Source organism: Bufo bufo, chromosome 1, assembly GCF_905171765.1.
Source record: "Bufo bufo chromosome 1, aBufBuf1.1, whole genome shotgun sequence".
NCBI classification, from domain to species: Eukaryota; Metazoa; Chordata; class Amphibia; order Anura; family Bufonidae; genus Bufo; species Bufo bufo.
Window position 1 is genome coordinate 755674368 of NC_053389.1, and position 8465 is coordinate 755682832.

Genomic DNA, 8465 nt, shown 5'->3' on the forward strand with positions numbered 1-8465 from the left:
TTATGTTTCTTTTTTTAATGCTCATTTATTTTTATATTTAAAATTGGGATTCTTGTTTGTTTAAAATATTTTATCAACATTTTTTGTAGTTTCCTTGGGGACTATGAAAATCTCTTTCTGACAAAGCTAGAACCAGCGCTGTACCTCACATGGACCCAGAGATCTCCCCATTCACTGCTCTGCTAGATTATCTTCAGCCTGACAGCTCAGTGGACGTGTCCTTTCTGCTGAAGTTATCTCCCTGTAACTGCCACAGCTTCTAACAGAACCTATGGCTGGTGACGGATGACGGTTAACTGAACACGTCCGACCAGCTCAGTGAGATGGACATTAAAAAAGGAAAATGACAAACAGCAGGTGGCGCTATACAGATACATTTTATTGAATAGCTCAGTGGCTATACAAAATTTTTAATTACATGCAATTGCAAAAAAATGTAAATGTACAACCCCTTTAAGGATCAGCTGTATGAAGGGAAGGCGCGTGCAGTGCACACGCGCCGTCTCCCGTCTCTCTTCCTGCTCGCTGTAGCTGTCCCATAGACATAGCAGTAGCGAGCAGGAAGAGAGGAGACGGCACGTGCACGCTCTATCTCCTCATACAGCTGATCAGCGGGGGTGCTGGGTGTCGGACCCCCACTGATCTGATATTGATGACCTATCCTGAGGATAGATCATCAATCTTAAAAGCCTTAAGAACCCCTTTAAGGGTACTTTCACACTTTCGCGTTTTTCTTTTCCGGCACCGAATTCCGTCCTAGGGGTTCAATACTGGAAAAGAACTGATCAGTTTCATCCCCATGCATTCTGAATGGAGAGAAATCCGTTCAGGATGTCTTCAGTTCAGTCACTGAACTGCGTTTTGGACGGAAGAAATACTGCGGTATTATCTCCGTCCAAAATTCAAGATCAGTTGCCAGAATGCCGGATCCATCATTAATTTACATTGAAATGTATTAGTGCCGGATCCGGCATTAAAAATACCGCAATGCCAGACCCGTCCTTCGGGTTTGCGCATGCGCAGACCGGTAAAAACGTGAAAAAAATATATAACGGATCTGTTCTTGCAATGCATTTGTAAGACGGATCCGGATCCGTCTACAAATGCTGTCCGTTTGCATGAAGATTGCCGGATCACTCTGCCGCAAGTGTGAAAGTAGCCTAAGGCTACTTTCACACCGGCATTTTGGTTTCCGTTTGTGAGATCCGTTCAGGGCTCTCACCAGCGGTCCAAAACGGATCAGTTTTGCCCCAATGCATTCTGAATGGAAAAGGATCCGCTCAGAACGCATCAGTTTGGCTCCGATCCGTCTCCATTCCGCTCTGGAGGCGGACACCAAAACGTTGCCTGCAGAGTTTTTCTGTCCGCCATGTGGTGCGGGGCCAAACCATTTTCTCTGACACAATAGAAAACGGATCCGTCCCCCATTGACTTTCAATGGTGTTCATGACGGATCCGTCATGGCTATAGAAGACATAATACAACTGGATCCGTTCATGACGGATGCATGCGGTTGTATTATTGCAATGGAAGCGTTTTTGCGGATCCATGATGGACGCTAGTGTGAAAGTAGCCTAAGCTGGTTTTACAAAGTTTCCTGTAAATTCGAGGCATTTGGGAATGGATTGAGATGGTCTACTGATTGGATCCACCTCCTTGTGAGGCAGATACTGGTCAGGCAAAGAACATAAAAGATGTATAAGGCCGTCCTTCCCTGCCCTCCAGTGCAAGGAAATCATCAGGTTACACTGGGTATAATGGGATGAGCAGGGTTGGTGATGTGCGCTCCACCACACCAGTGTCCACTCCCTGTAGTGGGAGGAGCTCCTTCATAACTCGCTCAACCAGTTCCATACTGAAAGCTCAGTCGCCCAGTCTAGTGAGTCACTGACCTTTATGCTGATAATACATAGGGCAATAGTTACATAATAAGGATAGTAAATAAAGAAAAGTGTCTTAAAGGGGTTGTCCAGGATTTATTTTTATTATTTCCCTCTTGCCATCCAGCAGATCCTGTGAAGAGATCCTGTAACCTGCTCCCTGACTCTCCATTCCGGCTCCTGAGATTTATTCACTGGGACATCTGCATGGACAGGGTCAGGGGGTCCAGCACCTCCAACCAATCAGCCGGGTGCCGCTGCAGTGCAGTGTCCAGAGCTGGAGGCAGACAGCGCCATACACCTTCTAGTGGCCTTTCTGGGGCACTGCAGCTCAACTCCTATTCAGTTCAAGTTCAGCACTCTGCAGTCAGAAACTAGATGGTGCATGAGGCCTTCTCCTTCTGCTCCACACACTGTCACCACAGCGGCCGGAAACAGCTAATCGGTGGGGGGGCCAGGTGTTGGACCCCCACCTATCTGACTTAGGGCGTATGTGCCCCATGCCCGTGCTGCGGAACGCAAATAGACATAGCGTACCCGTCTGTGTGAAGCCGTTAGCGGATGAGGATCCATTAACTTGAATGGGTTCTGCGATCCACAAGAGACGGTCCGTGCTGCAGCTGCAAAAAAAAAGGGCTTGTTCTTTATGTTCTATTTTCTTGCGGCGCGGAGGCACAGACCAAAACCCCTTGGAAGTGCTTCATAGTGCTTCCGTGGGCTTCCGATCCGTGCCTCCGCACCGGTCCGTATCTTGAAGATTGCAGACCCATTCACGTCAATGAGTCTGCATCCATGATACGGAGTGCACACGGCTGGCGCCTGTATATTGCAGATCCACTGTTTGCGGCACGTAATATGGGCACGGGGCACACGCACTCGTGTGCATGAGCCTTTATCCTGAGGATAGGTCATCATTGTATTTGTGGAGACCCCCTTTAAGTAAATTCCTTACAGGTGCCGAATTATCAGATTATCTGGATTTTTGAACAGCCATAGAAAATATACAAAAGTGACTTACAACGTGGACATTAATGAGTTTGTCTTATAAAGTCAACCCTTTTTAAAAAACAGGCCACCGATTTGTATTTTTTATTTTTTGCAGCATGTGCATGGAGTTTTTCAAACTGAATGGTGCAGATTTTCTTGGCGATTTTACCTTATTTATTGCCAAGAATGAAGTCGTCTGCAGAAATCCGACATAGATTAAACGATTCTGAATCACATACCAAGTGCCAGTTTTGTTGTGGAGGGATTTGTTAAAATGTCATCCACTTTGCTGCTACTGTAAGGCTACTTTCACACTTGCGGCAGAGTGATCCGGCAAGCAGTTCCTTCGCCGGAACTGCCTGCCGGATCCGTCAAAACGTATGCCAACTGATGGCATTTGTAAGACTGATCAGGATCCTGATACCAGTGATGGCCAGTTCGCCGTGTTTGCCCGCGAACACATGCGGGCTGCCATCTTTACTGACAAGTCCAGCGAGGCACAGGTAAGTCCTTACCTGTGCCTGTGCGCGAGCCGGTCTGAAATGAAATGCGGTCACCGGGAGCAGGCAGTTCCGAGAACAGCCTCCGGGGGCCTTCATCGGGCTGTTCTCGGAACTGCCTGCACCCGGAGACGCATTTCATTCCAGACCGGCTCGCGCACAGGCACAGGTAAGGACTTACCTGTGCCTCGCTGGACTTGTCAGTAAAGATGTCAATCAACAGAAGGAGGGGGCGGTTTTCTGCTGCGGCTACCAGCAAGTAGACGCCCTACTTGCTGGTAGAGCCCTGATTTACATATTATAAAACTTCGTTTTCTAAAGAAACGGCCGCATGAAAGTTAGTAAGACCATTATATTCTCCTATATCGCGCTATAAGGAATATAACTATCCAAAAAAAAATATAATAGTTTTGTGGGGTGACAGAAACCCTTTAAGGTGAATGGTATTTTGACACTCTCTCTGCTGAGCTGTGCTTCATACACAGTTTAGCAGGGAGCTTACCATGGCAAGCCTGGGAAGCTTCAGAAGTGTCCAGGCTGCCATGGTAACCAATCAGAGCCCCGTGATCTCACTGCGGGCTCCGATCGGAAGCAGAGGGAGCCGCACCCCTCTGCCTAACTCCTATCTGAGGGGTTAATTAATGGCGTGATCGCCATTCCCCGTCATTGCGGCTGGGTGTCTGCTGTATGATACAGCCAGCAACCACCCCGTATGGAGCGGGCTCACAGCAGCAGCCCGCCCCATACATTCCCTCAGCCACCATGATGTACCAGTACGTCACGGTGCTTGAAGGGGTTAAATATCAACCACTTTGCTGCTACTGTTAATGCTGAAAAATTACACAGCGGAAAAATCAGCATCATCTATGCTCCATGTGGAGAAACCGTAAAGCAACATTTCTTTCCAATGGAGATAAAGAACGCCAATATGAATGCAGCATGAGGCCTCAAATGACCGTGTCTGTAATGCGGTCCGCAAAATACGGATACCTTCCGGGAGCACTTTACATTTTTCTTACTACAATCAATAGAAATTACTATTCTTGTCCGTAAAATGGAAAAGAATAGGACGTGTTTTATAATTTGGGGAATGGACATACAGATTATTATTTTTTGTGGACCCATAGAAATGAATGGGTCCATGTGCAATCAGCAAAAAATGCAGATGGGACATGGATGCAAAATGTGGTGTTGTGCATGAGGCCTTACATGAACAGTTACTGGGTAAATGAAGGTTAATAGCTGGAGGCTGAATGATTGTCCATCCTTCAACTAGCATGCTGAAAGGACTGGCCCATCTCACGCATTGGTGGCATATAGCTAGGATATGCCACCAATGTCAGATAGGTGCAGGTCCCACCACTGGAAACCGCACCTATCTCAAGGATGGGACTCTCAAAACAAAGGAAAGCGTGCCATGCTCTCCATTCACTTCTATGGGAGTTCCGAAAAGAGCCTAGCTAGCGTGCTTCGCTACATCCGGAACTACCATAGAGGTGAATGGAGAGAGTGGCCACCTCTCCATTATACACCTCTATGTGAGTAGCAGAAATAGGCAAGTTGACACCAATGTGTGAGATAGGACAACCCCGTGAACTTGAAGAATTGAGTGGTGGTGGTGGTGGGAAGGGGTCATCCTAATAGAAGCCCTACCTTGAAAAGCTTTTGCCACTCCTATTGGCACTGTGCAGACAGCAGAGAACAGTTTGGCAGCAGTCATGCCGTTCTCCATCTCGTATGGGTGGACAGTCTTTAAGACTGAAATATGTTATAGATTTACACAACTGGAACTGGAAATATGTAAAAGGTCAGGCAATGCATTTATGGGGCTCGTCCCAAGCCTGATACTGTATATCGAACGTGGGTACACACCTAAGACACAGAAGTAAAATGTCCTGCACCTCCGCACACTTAGTGGTTCATAACTGACCTTTATTGTAATCAGTTTCATCTGCAGGTTCCACAGAACACGGTTTGGAGAGGTGGAGCGCACCTTTCATGCCCGTCCTTAATCTGCAATCTTTCATCACATTTACCTAAAAGCTGCTGCCAGAACGTGAGCAGAATGTATAATATTCTCTTACTGGTTTTTATTTTACATTGACATTTCCTGCAAATTCTAACCATACAGACATCTTATTATAAACACATGGTGCTTCCCAGATCCTCAGAAGTAACCCTTTACATGCACTTCAAATATGTTAAATGGGTTGTCCCATCTTGGACATTGGGGGCTGTGGTGATTCGCTCTGGTAGACAGGCTTGCGGATGCAGTACAGAGGCAATGACAACGTCTTTAACTTAAACAGTGCAGTGTTTTATTCACACATACGTAAAGTGACAACAAAAAAAGGCAGTTTCAGGGAAAAACAGTCACCTTGAGTCTGGCGTTTGTTCACACAGGCTGCAGCACATAAGTCCTTGGGTGAAGCAGAAGTCCACGTGCTTTTTCCTAAACAATATAGTCCCGGCCCAAACTTTCAGGCTCCACCCAGACTAACAAAGCTCCACTATCAGATGGAGGATAATCCACACAGCTGAGACTGCTGGCTGTGTTTTTATCCCAAACCAAAACCCAGCCTGGAACGTGGGGAACAGCCACCCACCCTGCACTTTGGCTGCTCCCAGTAAGAGCCAGTCCGGATCGGCTTTACAGCCAAACTAAATAATCAATAGTGTCAGTCAGCACTAGCTGCCGCTGACACTTAAAATTACCGGCTCTTACCTCACCGACGTCAGGAACCTCGGTGACACATATCTTCCGTCAATGACGGCCCCTTGCGCTTTCCTACAGGGCATATTACTACGATATAGGTCTGATAGGTGCAGATGCCACCTCTGGGACCCACACCTGTCCTTAGAATGAAGCCCGCAAAGTGACGAGGTTGCACCTCACATGTGCGTCCTCCCTTCATTCATTTCTATGGGAGTGAATTTCTGTCGGCCCCATAGAAGTGAATGGAATGATGGCCGCTCGTCTATTTTCGGCACTCCCATAGAAATTAATTTACTTTGCGGGCTCCATTCTAAGGATAGGTGTGGGTCCCCATGGTGAGACCCGCACCTATAAGACATTGGGGGCATATCCTAGAGATATTCCCCCAATGTCCAAGATGCGACAACCCCTTTAAAGGGGTTCTCCAGGCTTTTAATATTGATGACCTATCCTCAGGAAAGGTCATCAATATCAGATCGGCAGGGGTCCGGCACCCTCGCCGATCAGCTGTATGAAAGGAGGGGTGCATGTGCCATCTCCCTTCTCTCTTCCTGCTTGCTGCTGCTATTGTAACACCCCAGAATGGTGTTACCACTTCTGCACCTTGCTACTGTCTTTATTGGTCTAACCTCATGTCATCTTATGCATTTATTCCAGGTTCTCCACACTGTGCATTTCTAATGTTATGTAACTGTTTATGTAATGTGCCTGGTTCACCAGCAGGTGGCAGAAAACACGGCAGAGCTGTACTTAGAGAGAATGGAACTTGCCATTCCATTCTAACCCCCCTTTGTAGGGGAGTAGGCTTGTTCTACTTCCTGCAGGAAGGGTGGGGAAGAAGTTCTAGTCAGTCTAGCTTACCCCCTGCTAAGGGAAGGGTGTGCAGGGGCACGTCTCTACTGGACATGCCCACGCCAGCCAGAGCACCTTAAGCTCTGCTGGCCATGGAGGCCAAAGCTTGAAGCCTCAGGAACCAGGAGGAAAGTTCCCTGGCATAACCATAAGTCAGACTACAAAGTGAAGTGCAGCAGACAGAAGAAGCTGAGTTATACAGCCAGCCTGTCAGTACAGCAGAGTCAGAGAGAAACAGATATAGCAGAGTTGAGTTTGTTTGCCAGTTTCATGCTAAAGCCTGCTTGAACCAAGACAAAGCCTGTAAACCGTTTTGGAGAAAGGTTTACCAAAGTAAAGCTGCCATTGAACTTCATCTCAAGGTCTGGACTCAAGTTATTCTTTTATCCCTCAATTATTCCCCCAATTTATTGCTTCGGAGCCAAAGCCTGGGGTCCAGCCATATACAGGTAGGAGCACCGTGACACACATAAAGAGACACTTTGGGCCGCACTATACCACTCGGCACTTCCTACACCTGGGATTTATAGTAGGGCCCTGGGGGTAGGCCGCCCGTTGCAATTTGTCTATGGCAGAGCGGGAGCGAGCAGGAAGAGAGACGGGAGACAGCATGTGCTCCCCTCCTTTCATACAGCTGATCGGCAAGGGTGCTGGGTGTCGGACCCCCGCCGATCTGATATTGATGACCTATCCTGAGGATAGGTCATCAATATTACAGGACCGGAGAACCCCTTTAAAGCTACCTGCACACGATGTGAATTACGTGCGTTTTTTCTATGTGGATTTTCATTAAGAAAAACCACAGCGCAATACAGCACAGTAAGTGAATGAGATTTGAGAAGTCCCATGTACACTTTGCTTTTTCCGTCCATGCGGAAACTGACCTGTTGTTGGGGTTTTAAATCCCCAGGAAAATCTGCAGCAAAAAACGCATAAAAACAATAAAAACATAAAAACAAACAACCATGGTCCTCCTTGATACTTTGATACACTTTGCTATGCAATTATTAGGTCTTTACTTAACACCTCTAGGAGTCATATAGGGGACTGAGATCATTGCTATACCGCATGATATTACTTATGGATCTATAAAGATACGTCAAATAGTTAATATATGTAATGTATATGACCTGTGATATCAACTCTGTATACTACTATCTATGGCCAAATGGTCATTGTTTGTTTTGAAATATTCTGAAAATAAAGAATTTACAAAAAAATAAAAATAAAAAAATAAAAATAAATAAATAAAATAAATAAATAAATAAATAAAACCGCATAAAAACCACACCAAAACCATGATAAATAGTGCAGATTTGTGTGCGGATCTTCTGGATACAACTTTGTACCGTGTGCAGTGGGTAGATGCCGTACTAAGGGCATCATTCAGCCTTTATTGCTGTTGTTCATAGCATAAACGCCCAATATGGTCTTCTTCCGATCCTGGCTGTTGCCATGAGGTGGCGCCGGTCATGTGCTTCATGCAGGCAAATGTGCCATGGCTGAGATCACAATGCTGTAAATATACAG